The following is a 13,198-nucleotide window of genomic DNA, read 5'->3' as shown; positions in this document are numbered from 1 at the left end:
GGGGTGGGATTCACACTGGCTGACAGCTGCCATATGCAGGGCCCTTCCCTCCTCCTGGGGAGCGGGTTCTGCCCTGTCAGGCCACTATGCCTGCTTGGGGCTGTCCTGTGTCCTGAAGCTGCACCTGACTTCTCTCTGGATGTGGCTTCCCGCAGTCATCCCCGGTACCTCCCTCTGCAGATGACCCTGTGCCCCAAAGGAGGAAGGCCTGACCTAGCCCCCAGGCTCCTTCCTCCCTCCGACTCCTGCTGGGTTCTCCCCATCCTGAGGCACTTCCCTGCTGATGGTGGCACCAGTTTGCCCCTTGGGGATGCTCATCTCCCTCTGCTGTTGGTCAGGGTTATGGCCGGGTTGGTGATCCATGGTGTAATGTAGTGGGGACAAGGTTTCAGAGTTGGGAAAACAGGCTCTGTTGCTTCCTAGCGGTGTGACCTTCTACTACTGGAGCCTCAGTTTCTTCATCTGTGAAGTGGGGAGAATAAAGCATAACCCATAGGATTAAGCAGCAGTGTCGTCTCTCTGCCTTACCAGGTTTTGGTGGGTGACTTGTGGATTATGTTTTCTTGCTTAAGAAAGGAGTCTCCCTAATGGCAGGAGCCTGTGTGTATTTTTCCTTTGTACCCAAATGCCAGGGGGCCCTCATCCATCCTATGAACCACAAGGTGTCCTGGGAGGGGACCTTAGTTCCTTCCAGAAGCAGAGGAAGGACTAGGGTCACATGTATGCAGGGGGGACTGGTGACTTCGCAGTGTTGTGAGTCACAATGAAGAAGGGCCAGGGACCACTCCAAAGGCACAGAGAGAGCTCTGTGAGCTGGCGGGACACCCTGAGGTGGGAAGCGGGCCGGAGATCTGGAGTGTGCAGATGGGCCCACGGAGTCAGTGCCATCCTCTCAGAAGCCCTGTCCAAAACTTGTGCCAGCCAGGGAAGAGCCCTCTGACCAGTGATTCCAGGGTATGAGACCCTAAACTTCAATGGTGGCTTTGGAGTTAGACCTAAGCCCAGATACAGGTAATACCCTTTCCAGTTGTGTGACTTCTTTTTTTTTTTTTTTTTTGCACAATTTTATCTCCTTGAGCCTCAACTTTCTCATCTGCAAAGTGGGAAGAATGAAGCCTACCTGATAGGGCTATTGTGGGTGAGCTGCAAAATCTTAGTCAAGTGCTTGGGATGGAGTAAATGCTCAACAAAGGAGAGTGGTTATTACTGTTCTAGAAGGGAAGTGGGGGTACTCCTGGGGTGGGGCTGATTTCTAGACCTTGGTTTGGCCAGGAGTGAAGGTAGCAGGCAGAGGACAAAGGCTTGGCTGTAAGCAAGGGGCCCTAGGTCTCCTTCCCTCCCCCACTGTGCCCTGTTGTCTAATCCATGCTATTGAGCGACAGAAAATCAAAGTCCACAGAAGATGTATTCTTTATCACTCCTTTGTCCATCCTTTCACTTAATTAACTCCAATCAGACATGCCAGAGTAAACTTGGCAGGGAGCTGGCCTCTCCTCGCCCCTTCACCTCAGAATTTGCTACTTCTCCCTCTAGCCCCCACATTTAAGGGGTCACCCAGTTGCTCTGGCCCCGCCTGCCCACGGGGGGCAGCTACCCCAGGTCCACCGCAGTGGGAGCCCGCTGTGAAGTCAGAGTCCAGGGGACAGTGGGGAGAAGCCGTGTGCTGCCACTGCCTCCACCCCCGGGGACCTTCCGGGTCTCCGTCCAGGAGAGCTGATGCTGGCGCCTCCTTGGTAATTTCTGGGCGAACAGCCACCTTGTTTCCTTGTGTCCCTCCCACTCAGGGGCCCAGCAAAGCCCACACACGCCACACGGGGGGAACTCAGCTCTGCTGTGTTTTTCTCTTCTGCATTCCAGGCTTGCCTGGCTCAGAACCTCAGCTTTTCCTGCCTGGGAGTGGGCCACCACTTAGGCCTGAATCGAGGTGCTGAGTCCTGTCCCTAGTTGACCAGCTGTCCCAGTCGGCCTTGGCCTGAGAGTCCCCAGGGTGCAGCAGAGTGGAGGCCAGGCCTCGTTTCAGGCTCTCCGTCCACCTGTACCCCTGTCCCAAATTTCTGTGTGCTTTGGACCCTTGAGCATCGTGAGCCTGAGGTCAGGAAAACCAGGGATCTGAGGTTTTCTCTGGATCTGCTGTTCCTCTCTGGGGCAGGCCCTTTTGTCTCTCTGGACCTAAGTTTTCTGACCTGCGAAATGGGGAGCATGGACCAGGTGATTCTCCAAGGCCCTATTATTATTGCCTTCTGTGCTCTTTCCAATTGCTCTTGCTCCTCTCGTGTTCACTCTGTCCACTCCTTCCCTCTCTCCCCTCCCCTCCCTCTCCATCGTTTCTTTCTTCTTTTTCTATCCCTCTTCTTCCTGCTTTCCTCCCCTCCCCTCTCGCCTTCTCCTTTTCATTTTCTCCCTCTCTGCTTTACCGTCTACCTCCAGCTCTTCTTCCTTCCCTCCTCCTCCTCCTCCTCCTTGGTTCCTCTCTCCAGCAGATCCCACCCTCTTCTCCCCAGGTTATCTGTTGAATTCCACACACGCCTGCACAGACGGGATCAATCTGAGACTGCCTTGCCTTCAGCTTATCTCTGCTCCAAATGATTGATTTTCCCTCTTTAAGAGTAATTTGCTGGTGAATTCCATGTATTGCAAAAACCCCTGTGAAATCTAATTCAATTCGATTGGCAGCTGGCACTTTGGAGAAAGAATACTGGAGAGCTGTCAGTTCCATTGCTAGCAGAGGTGTGTATTATTCGTCTACAGGAGAGGGTGCGAGGCGGGCAGGTGCTCCTCACCTGCTCGTGCACACCTCTCTCCCTCTCTCCAGAGGGATCTGCTCTGTCAGTCCCACAGCCAGTCCCAGCACTTCTGGGAGATGAATTATATACAGTGTGCACCGGGTCCTTGCGTTAAAGTAAATGAGGGACAGACACTTTCAAATTCTGTTTTCCTAATTTGCAGCCCATTACCCTAGTACACTATGGGGATCTCACACTTCCGAAGCCCAGCTACACCTGATGGCCTCTTTCTTTGCGCCTGTCCCCACCCCTCCTGTCCCTGGGCACTGAGTCCCAACTCCAGTGGCCTAGCAAAACCCATGTCACGTAGTGGGAGCTCAGCTGTTGTTTCTTTCTCTTCTGTGTTCCAGGCTTGTCTGGTTCAGAGCCTGGGGTGGGTCCCCTCTCAAGCCTCTATCAGAGATGATGGGCAGTGCTCCTCATTGACCAGCTGTCCCAGTCTGTCTGGGACTAAGAGCGTTCCCAGGATGCTGGTTTAAAGTGCCAAAACCTTGGCAATCTTAGAAAAATTAGGACAATAAAGGTTCCCCTCTCTATAAGGAGAGTCTGAGAGCCCGCAGGGGCCAGCTGGCACCACTGCTCAGGTGGCGGCATCCACTGGGTGTGGAAATCAAGGAGTCTAAGCATCTAGTTCTAACCACACTAGCCCTTGAGTCCCACAGGTGGTCCACAAAGTCTGGGCTCACTTCAGAGGCTCAAGCCCCCACGCAGCTCACACCAGCTGGGCCTTATCAATGAGGATGCGTGCACGGCTGACCAGCAGCTCAGCCCTGGTGTCTGTGCATCACAGGTGCCACTGGTGTCCATTGGATACAGCAAAGCTAACTGTGCCATCATCCCCAGAGACGGAACCAGACACTCTGACCTCATTCCTATGTCCCAGGCCAATAGTCATTTCTGGTGGGATCCAAATCTTTATTTAGGCTGCCCTGGACTTCTAGGGGCCTGAGCAATCAGCCCAGTGGGCACTTACTGAAACAAAGTGGCTTCAGGGGATACTGGTCAGGAAGACTGCTAAGTCACTTCAGTCGTGTCTGACTCTGTGTGACCCCAGAGAGGGCAGCCCACCAGGCTCCCCCGTCCCTGGGATTCTCCAGGCAGGAACACTGGAGACTAGGCTCCCCCTGACAGTGCCTGTGGGTGTGGCCGAACAGCAAGCTTTATATGGAAGGGACCTTTCCAGGCCCACACATGCAGGGGACTGCTGCCCAGGCCAGAGGTACTGGATTGGTATCTTGAATGTAAAGGGCAGAGGGACCAAGTGAGATTCACGAGACCTGAGCTCTTAATTCTGGAACAATATGCTCCACCCCACAAGATCCCAAGGAATCCAGGCCATGCCCCCTCCCCCATCCTTTCCTCCCTCCCTCCCTCCTGCATGGGACCTTGTTTGAAGGAACCTGCCCTCAGTGGAAAGCTTGAAGAGTCCTCGTGGCCCTGCCTGCCAGCATGCGGCCACTTTTCTAATAATAAGGTCTGCTGTTCTGATCAGAATCTGCCAACTTGGATCTCACTCGCATGCCTGGCTTTAATTCCCTTTCTCGCTCCACCAGCGAACTCTGCACCAGAGTTTTGGCTGGGGTTGGGGCAGTGCGCTAAAGGGTAAGTGTACTCAGAGGTGCAGGGCGAACAGGCCAAAATGCAGGGTAAAAGGGTGTGCATCCCAGTCTGCCCCAAGGCCAGAATCATCCTGCCCCTCCTCGGGGCACCTTCTGCAGAAGGCCATGTGGCCTCCTGGGCAGGGGGCAGCAGGAGGAGGATGAGCCTCGCTGGCGCTGGCGGAGGGGGGCTGTCCTCAGCTTCAGAGCAGGGAGGGGCAGGGTGTAGAGCTGGCCACGGACCTTGCACTGAGCAGCTGCCTGGCTCTGTCGATTTACCATGCTAAAACTATTTCCCTGTTCCCACAGAGAGAGAAATGTGGCAAGGCAAAGAAATCTAAACGCCTTATGGAAATCAGGAGGGGGACTCTGCCTGCTGCTAATCACACCACTTTATATTCCTCTGCCTCTCCAGTAGTCAGTCCACCTTCAGCGTGCCTCTGGGTGGCAGGGGGGTTGCTGAGAGGGATCCCATTGCATCAAGAGGCTTGGGGTGGTGTAGGGTGGGTAGAACTCAAGACTGTTTAGAGGCCATGACCCTGGGTGTCTTGGGAGCCGGAAGGGAGTGGGTGAATTCATTTTCCTGCTCCCAGCCCTCTGCCCAAGTGGACTGCCCAAAGAGCACTGTCTATATGACCCATGCCACGCCTTTCCAGGCACACAGCTATTGGACACATAGTAATTGTGGTTAAACAGACAAAGCAATACAGGCCTGAGTGAATGAGCTGCGCGGTGTATCTGTGAATATACGGGTGTGAGGAAAAATGTCTGAAAATCGAGTCTCTAACACAGAGACTCAGAGAGCGAGCAGGTGAGGATGGTGGAGGAAATTCAGATAAAGAACTAAGTTCAGGATTCTGGCCATGGTGGCAGATGGTGGCAGCTGCCACCCTGTCTTCCATCTAGGCTCTGCCCTGGCCTGCCCTCTGAGCTTCTGCCACTTCCTTCCCTGGGATTCTAAACGCGAGCCTCGCTCCAGCCCTCAGCTTTTGCACAAACCCCACATCTAGCCCTCATCCATTAGTGCTATCTGCCATCACTCTCGTCTCTGTCCCATTTCTCCTTCTGTCCAGATTAACCAACCTAAAGATGAATCAGCTCTGAGGGTACCACTTGCACTCAAGAACTGTCAAAGGCTCCCAAGTGCCGACGGAACTGGGTTCAGACTCACTGTGTACTCATGGCCCTCCAGCCCACCTTTCTCGCTTTATAGGAGGGTGTATCACATACGTGTTGAATTAAATGCCAGGGAGGGAAGGGCAGTGCTGAGTGTAAAATCCACCAGTAGTGTTATTTATGTTGGTGCTTTTCACATCATCTTTTTGGGGAGGATGAGGGTGGAGAAGTCTTCAGTAATATACATTTTTATAAATTTTATAACGAACATGCAGTGGAATTGACATCTGGGGGCATACACTTCTATAAACCTTAGAACGTATAGCTTGGCTTTCCCCATCACAACCAGGCTACAGATGTCCACCCCAACCCCAAACTCCCTTTTGCTCTTTCTTTCCAGTCATCCTCTCCTATCCTGAAACCCCTAGGAACCATTGATGGGTTGTCTGTCACTGGAGTTTTGTCTTGCAAGAATGCCACAGAATCACTCGGAAGCAGCCTTTGAGGCGGCTGCTTTTGCTCAGCAGAATGCCTTGGGAGATCCATCCGACTCTCACTTCACCTCGGAGGCCTGTGTATTTCAGCACACTCCCGTTCCTGTAGGATGAGTTCGCATATCTGCCAGGACTTCGGAGCTGGGGGAGGAAGCCCTGCATCCCTCTAAGAGGCGGGCCATGCTGGTGCACTGGGGAGAGCTTTGAAGGTGGACTCAAGAAGACGGTTAAGTGGATTAAAAAGAAAAAAACAAAGCCTGGTGGGCTTGCTCGGTAAATGTTAGTGGATCTGGGCATTCCCTAACGAGGGTAATTAAGAGTCCTTGTGCTGAAAAGAGAAAAGTAAACACAGACACGTATGCTAATTGGGGACTACTGGTGGATGCTCAGGCAGCGCCTGCTCCCTCTGCGCTCCACTGCCTCAATCGTTCTCCTGTCCTTCAGTGCTCCCTCCTGGTCCTCCTCCTCCCTCAGGGGCGCTTCCTTCTCAGTGTCTCTGCCGTTTCATCCTCATCTCCCCTAACTGTGAGGTGCCCTCCGGCTGCTTGGCCCCCAACCCTGCTCTCTAGTCTACCTGTACCCCTTTCCTAGGTAAGCCCAGTTAGACCCGTGACTTTAAGATTCAGACGCTGGCAACGATCCTGTTTCCTACTTGGCTTCCTGGCACTTCTATCTGAATGTCTAACAAGCAGGTCAAACCTAACGTGTTGAAGGCTAACGTACAGCTTCTGCCTTCTCCTTACCAAAGCTACTGCTTCACTGTCTCAGGAAGTAAGACTCCAGGTTCCTAACTGCTCAAAGAGCTCCTGCAGCCATTCTCAGTTCAGCTCAGTCATGTCTGATTCTTTTCGATCCCATGGAGTGCAGCACGCCAGGCCTCTCTGTCCATTACCAACTCCCAGAGCTTATTCAAACTCATGTCCATTGAGTCAGTGATGCCATCCAACCATCTCATCCTCTGTCGTCCCCTTCTCCTCCCGCCTTCAATCTTCCCCAGCATCAGGGTCTTTTCAAATAAGTCAGTTCTTTGCATCAGGTGGCCAAAGTATTGGAGTTTCAGCTTCAGCATCAGTCCTTCCAATGAATATTCAGGATTGATTTGCTTTAGGATGGACTGGTTGGATCTCCTTGCAGTCCAAGGGACTCTCAAGAGTCTTCTTCAACACCACAGTTCAAAAGCATCAATTCTTCAGTGCTCAGCTTTCTTTATAGTCCAGTGACCCTCATCCCCCTCTCCACCCCAGCAAATCCTCTCCCTTCAAAACAGGCCCTGGAGCTGTACACTCCCTACCCCTGCACACATCTTACTGCCCTTCCCTCCTAGGAATGGCCCTGCTCTGCTTTGTCTATGAACCCAGGCAGCCAGCACATTCTTACAGTTTTTGAATTGAGATACAGTTGATCACTTTAGCTGTTTTAATGTGTGCAGTTCAGTGGTTTTGAGTATATTCGCAATACTGTACAATGACCACCTATATCTAGTTCTAAAATATTTTTATCACCCTGAAAGGAAATCCTGTTCTATAAGCAATCCCTCTTCATTTCCTTTCCCTCGGCCCCTGTGACCACTGGTGTGCCTTCTGCCCCTACGGATTTGCCTGTTCTAGACACTCCACGGAAATGGAATCACCCACGAGGGGGCTGTTTGCACCTGGCTTCTCTCACCTAGCATCCTGTTTTCTAGGCTCTGTGTTACATCGTGGCTCAGAACTTCAGTACTGTAACAGATCTACAGTATTTCACTGTATGCCACACTTGTTCACCACTGTATACCACATCTGTTTGTCCACTCATCAGGTGCTGGGTATTTGCGTTGTTTTCAGAGTCTGTCCTCTTGAAAAACTTTAGTCAGATCAAGTCTCTCATTCGCTGCTCACTGCCTTCCTGCTGAGCCCTGACAGCAGCCAGGCCCGTCCGCCTCCTCCGCTACCCACGCGCCTCCGCAACCTGCAGCCACACTCCTGCTCCACAGCCACCACCCCAGCTGCTCCCTCTGCTGGGAACGCTCTTCCTCCAAATATCCACAAAGCTCACCCCCACTTCACTGAGGTCTCTCCACAGACATCATCTTATTGGGAGACTTCCTCTGACCCCTTCTCCTCCCCAGCACTCCCTCAGGCCCCTCACTGTGCTGTCTTTTTTTCCATGGCTCCTCTCACCACTTGACATATAATAATATATATCGATTTGTTTCTTTAGTCTTTTACTGCCCAAGGGCTGTGCTCACTTATGAACAGGGCCTAAAAAGCACGTGGGACGCAGTAGTTGTTCAACAAATACTCGCTGAATAAGTGAACAAATGATCCATTCCTGCCTTCCACTCAACGTGGGAGCTGCTCTAGGGCAGCCCTCTCCTGCCCTTGGCCTGGGCGCTCACTGCACAGCAAGCTTCACTAGCCGCTGTGTGCGTTGGCCCTGCTCTGTGACCTCAGGTGGAAGGTTCCTCTCCGAGCCCATGTAAGAAGAGCAGAGGTGACATGTGCCTGCTGACGCCAGGCTCTGGGCCCTCATCAGGATGAAAGAGAGGAAACGTGCTCTGCTCTGTGCTAGAGTATCTTTCCAACCTGGGATGTGTGCATTCGGCAATACTCATCTCAAAAACTTCTCTCACTTCCAATTCTTTTTTCAAATTCACTGGGGAAATTAAGGCCTAGAGAGGAAGGAGGAAAGCTTCCCCCAGGCCTTCACGGACAGTGACGATACAGCCACGAAACCCTGCCTGGCATGGAAGGCCTCCCACCCTCTCGCACCCCGCTCCTGCACCATTCTCCCCTCTCCAGGGACAGAGGAAAGCAGGGGAGGAGGCTCCCTGCCCTCCGTGGCGGCCGGCCTCACCGCAGCAGCCCTGTGGGGCCCTGCGCTCCCTGTGCCTGCTGACAAGGAGGTTTCCCAGCCCATGATCACGGTGATGGGGAGGGACACCAGCCATAGCGCCCAGCCACACTGTGCTTACCCTTACACTTCAAGTCGGGGATGAACAAGGCAACCACCAATTGCTACTGGGGCCATGATGGGGGGTGGCGAATGGGGCAGGCGGGGGAGGGTGGGAGTCAGAAACCACCATTTGGAGTGAGGCTGGGCTCAGCAGGGCCCATGGTGAAGGGGCACCAGAGTGGGCATGACCCAGCCAAGTAGCGATGCAGACAGGGTGAAAGTTGTTAGTTCTGCTTCTGATCTGGGTGGGGGTCTTCAGGGAGGCCAGCTGCTGCTTTTAGGCAGCACGACTCTGAGGATAAAACGATACATTCCAAGGGGAGGTGTGGGTGTGGGGAAGGGAGCTGAGTGAGAGGGGAGCAGTCCCCCAGATACAACATGGACGATGACCTCCAGCGGCTGGTGGGGACTTCAGAGCCACAGGTACTGGGGTGGGGAGGAGTGAAGTATGGGTGCTGACCCTGCTTCACACCGCCCTCCAAGGCTAAGGGGCCTGGTGTAAATAGCACGCTAATTAGATTTACGGTGAGACTAAATTAGGAGGTGTCTGAATCACGCTGAGGATACCCTCTGGTCCTGGGAGAGGCTAGGGCTTAGCATGCTGGGAGGAATCACACCACAGGATGCAGCCACGCACAGAAAAATCCTAATAATCATCGTCGTCATAATAAGAACCTCAGCCAAGGCAACTGGGGAGAAATTAATGGGAAAAAGCACTAATGGGGCCACCCTGCTCCCCCTGGCTTCCCTTTCAGAGTGGCTTTGCTTTGAAGCCAACAGATGTTTTCCTGGAGAGCCTAAATCTTGAGACAGGAACCTTAGGAATGTGCACTGAAGCCAGGACAGGGCCAAGGTCGTGCAGACAGACCCCTGCCCGCTGCAGAGGCAGTGTTCACCCAGGTCCCAGCCGTGTTGACTGTGCTTTGTGGGGGTGCTTAACCCCTGCTCTGCAACAGAACCCGAAGGAGCAGTGGGATGGCCACCTGGCCGGGGGAAGATGGGTTAGGCTGGCCTCCTCTTCTCTGTGTGCCTGGTCTTGGTCGTTTCCTGGGCCAGATCACCCAACCCCTCCCTCCTGGCTGCTTTGCTTCAGTGATGAAGTCATGAGCTGGATGAGGCACCCAGAATGTTGGAGGCACTCCATCTACTGCCTTTATATCCCCTGGGGGATTCGGTGGGAGGTGGGAGATTTCCCAGATCCCAGTTATCTCCCTAATGGAGCGGAAAGAAGGGACTGGATGACTGGATAATTGCACATCCACAGGGAGCAAAGACCTACATGTGCCTCCATGGATGCTGGCAGTCTGCCCCTCCCTTCCCTTCCCTCCACCCCCTCTCCCCCACCGCCAACCCCACCCCCCCACCCCTTCAGTGCTTCTATAGTTTGGTTTTCAGCTCAAATTGCTTTGGAAAATAGGGAAGCAGAGGTCTGTGCCTTGGGTCATACTGGCAGGCAGGGAGAGCTCAGGACAGCGGGCATCACTCCCTGGGGTGCCAGGGACATATATTTCCTGTGCCTCTACTGCAAAGTAGATGCTGGTGGGTGGATTTATGGGGCCTGGGTGAATAGTGGCCTGGAAGCTCCACAGCCAGAAAACGGACCCTCAGCTGAATGTGTGACATGGAGAAAATGGCCTCCCTGTTCTCACCCACCTCACCCTAAACGGATATTCAGTTCAGGATGGCAACTCTGAGAACCAGTGGAAGGTTGGCCTTACAGCCAATGCCTGAGGAGGAAGCTGGGCTGAAGGGTGGCAGCTACTGAGGACGGGAATTAAGGAGGGGTCTTCCATCTTTTTTGTGCCATGGACCCTCTGGAGGTCTGGTAAAGCCCACGGACCCCCTTCAAGAGAATAACATTTTATTTGCATAAAATAAAATACAAAGGACCGCAATGTCGATTAATTATCTTGAAACACAGTTATCAAAGTACTTTAAAAGGGTATTATAGTACCGTTACGTGCTTCTTAATGCATGAAACAATAAGATTTGGCAGCGGGTCTAATATATGCTGTAATTTCAAAGTAGTGATGAGTGTAAATGGTGTTTTGAGATCCCTGTGACACATGTAATGTGATATGAAAATATCTGAGATTTCTCTTGGGCTCAGAGTCACAGGTACTCCTAAGGCTGCTGTGATTTGTTTCTATTTCATGATCAAAGAGATCTCAGAAGTTCAGGTAGAGGTGAGCAAAAATAAAGATGCAGATTTTTCTCCACCCAGGGTCAAGGATGCCTTGGAGAGTCAGTGGGCTCCCACTCCTGGATTCAGAACCCCTGGACTGAAAGGAAGTCTGGGAGGGACTTGAGGGGCCAGCACTGCAACCCTGCAGGGCTGTGTGGGGAGAAGGGCCAGAGGGATCGCAGGCCGGACAGGCCAACTAACGGGAGCGAATGAGAAAATGAATTTAAGTAAATACGAGGTTATGGACTGGGCTCCCTGACAGGCCTGGAACACATGTGGAATGGAAAATGAGGGTGATAGATAAAAATGAAGCCAAGACGGACAGGAGAGCGAGAGCAATCTCTCCTTCTCACTGCCGCCTCAGCCCCGCCTCATCCCTACAAATAAACCCAGCATTCTGGAATACGGTCTTTTCTCCTCATCATTTGCCTTCTTTTACTTGTTTGTTCTGTGATGTTTTCTCCTTGGGGAGGTGGGTAATGCTGGTTTTTTTCTCCTGTGCCCCTCAAACAAATGAACTGTGTCATCTTCTGCCTGAAACAGGAATTAGCTCCTGCCAGATGTGTCCCTGTTCACCCCTGCAGGGCAGCCACCCCCGCCTTCTCACCTCCCCCTCACCTTCCTACCAGCCAGGCTGGAGGTGTGGGACCCACCTGCTCTGGTGGGACCAGATCTCTGAGCATGGGGAGCCCTGGCTGTAAACGGGGAGCCCAGCAGCACAAGCAAGAAGCCCAGGGATGTTTAGGGCCAAGCTCTGAAGCCCATTGGCTGTGCCACCTTAGGGAAGCCCCTTAACTTCTCCGAACCTCAGCTTCCTTTTCCCTAGAAATGACACAATAATACACATATCTTCCAGGGCTGGGAGTAAGAATTTTTAGGATTTTAAGAGTATTTTTTATGGGCCAGGCACATCTAAATACACATATGCTGCTGCTGTTGCTAAGTCGCTTCAGTCGTGTCTGACTCTGTGCGACCCCATAGACGGCAGCCCACCAGGCTCTCCCGTCCCTGGGATTCTCCAGGCAAGAGTACTGGAGTGGGGTGCCATTGCTTTCTCTGAAATACACATATAGGCCCACTTAATCCTCATAATGGTTCTATGAGGTAGATATTATTACCACCTCCATTTTTTCCCAACAGTTTCAATTTTTATAGATTATTTGATTTAATTTCAATCTACAGTCATTAAGAGAAAAGAAGTAAAAATAATAGGGAAATGTAAAAGCGTATATATCCCCAAATTGGGGTGACAACTACATCTAGACTTGAACAGCGCTGGGAAGTCTCACGCTGACAGCAATCTGGAGTCCCAATTGGGAAAGGGTCCTGGGCAGTGCATCTACCCCACTGGTGAGACTTCAAATTGTGCTGCCTCCATTTTTCAGGTAATAAAACTGAATCCATGAGGGTAAACAAGTCTCCTAAGGTTACACAGAAGAAAAATGGCAGCGTTAGGGTTTGAACCCAGGTAGTCTGGCTTTGAAGCCCTTATTTTTTAACAACTCTAATTGGCTCTTTCTTCCTAACCCGTAAAGTGATACTCCAGATAGTATCAAATAAAGAAGCACGTTGGTGGGGGGAAGAGGCTGGGGGTGGGGGATGAGGCCCACAGAGGTACCGGGCCTATGCACCCAAAGTGGGGAGCAGAGGCGACTGGGGCAAGAACAGGGGAGAGACGATGGGCCGACATTGGGAAGCAGTGTGGGGTGGTTAGGGAAGCTTCGGGAGGCGCCCTCCCTCTTCCCACCCAGGTCCTCTTGGACAAAAAGAATGTTAGGGTTTATAGTCTTAAGGCTCACTGGTCCAACCCATGGTTTCCCAGAGGTGGTCACAGAGAGAGGACAAAGCTTGCCTGGAATCCCTCTGTGAGGAGGCTGGGACCTGGCTTCCCTGCTCTCTCTACCACCATCTTTCCTGGGCAGTCCAGGCAGGTCTGGTAGCAGAGGGCTATGGCCAGAGTTCAAAACCCTGGGTCAACTTGAACATGGGAGAGCCTCTGTCACAAAGACTGAAGACGGCCACTCAGTGTCCTGAGAAGTGTTCTGGAGGCATTTCTTCTAGATTTTTTAGGTTTCATTATAAAGGGTC

General features: G+C 52.4%; 1 protein-coding gene across 7 annotated transcripts in view; it reads right to left on the bottom strand.

Moving 5' to 3' along the window:
• CDH23 (cadherin related 23) overlaps positions 1–13,198 on the bottom strand; it is a 460,382-nt gene that overhangs the window by 190,338 nt on the left and 256,846 nt on the right. The window lies entirely within an intron of this gene.

This window comes from Bos taurus, chromosome 28 (genome assembly GCF_002263795.3).
Source record: "Bos taurus isolate L1 Dominette 01449 registration number 42190680 breed Hereford chromosome 28, ARS-UCD2.0, whole genome shotgun sequence".
NCBI classification, from domain to species: Eukaryota; Metazoa; Chordata; class Mammalia; order Artiodactyla; family Bovidae; genus Bos; species Bos taurus.
Note: the sequence above shows the minus strand (reverse complement) of the source record. Positions and strands in the feature narration are given on the sequence as shown.